We start from the raw sequence: 267 nt of genomic DNA on the forward strand, positions 1-267 counted from the left end.
AGATTTTGATGACGTTACGATTAAATCTGGGATCTAAATAGGGCTAATGAGTAATAATAATGATCTACACATAGTTTATAATTTGAATACCATATACTTCTAATAACTGTAATGTAGCGTAGATGACAGTGCTAACGGCATTGATAATCAAACAAAGATAACAATGATAGTAAGAATAAGAACATTTTTTACCAGCGAAGTACAGTTAGAGTGAAGATAACACTCGTGATTTTGCTTTTTGTGATATCTACAGAAAGATCTAGTTTG

The 267-nt window shown here is 30.7% G+C and overlaps 1 protein-coding gene across 1 annotated transcript in view; it reads right to left on the reverse strand.

The window, feature by feature from the left end:
• Window positions 1-267, reverse strand: part of LOC119582157 — an 11,029-nt gene that overhangs the window by 9,832 nt on the left and 930 nt on the right. The window lies entirely within an intron of this gene.

Source organism: Penaeus monodon, chromosome 15 (assembly GCF_015228065.2).
Source record: "Penaeus monodon isolate SGIC_2016 chromosome 15, NSTDA_Pmon_1, whole genome shotgun sequence".
Classification (NCBI taxonomy): Eukaryota; Metazoa; Arthropoda; class Malacostraca; order Decapoda; family Penaeidae; genus Penaeus; species Penaeus monodon.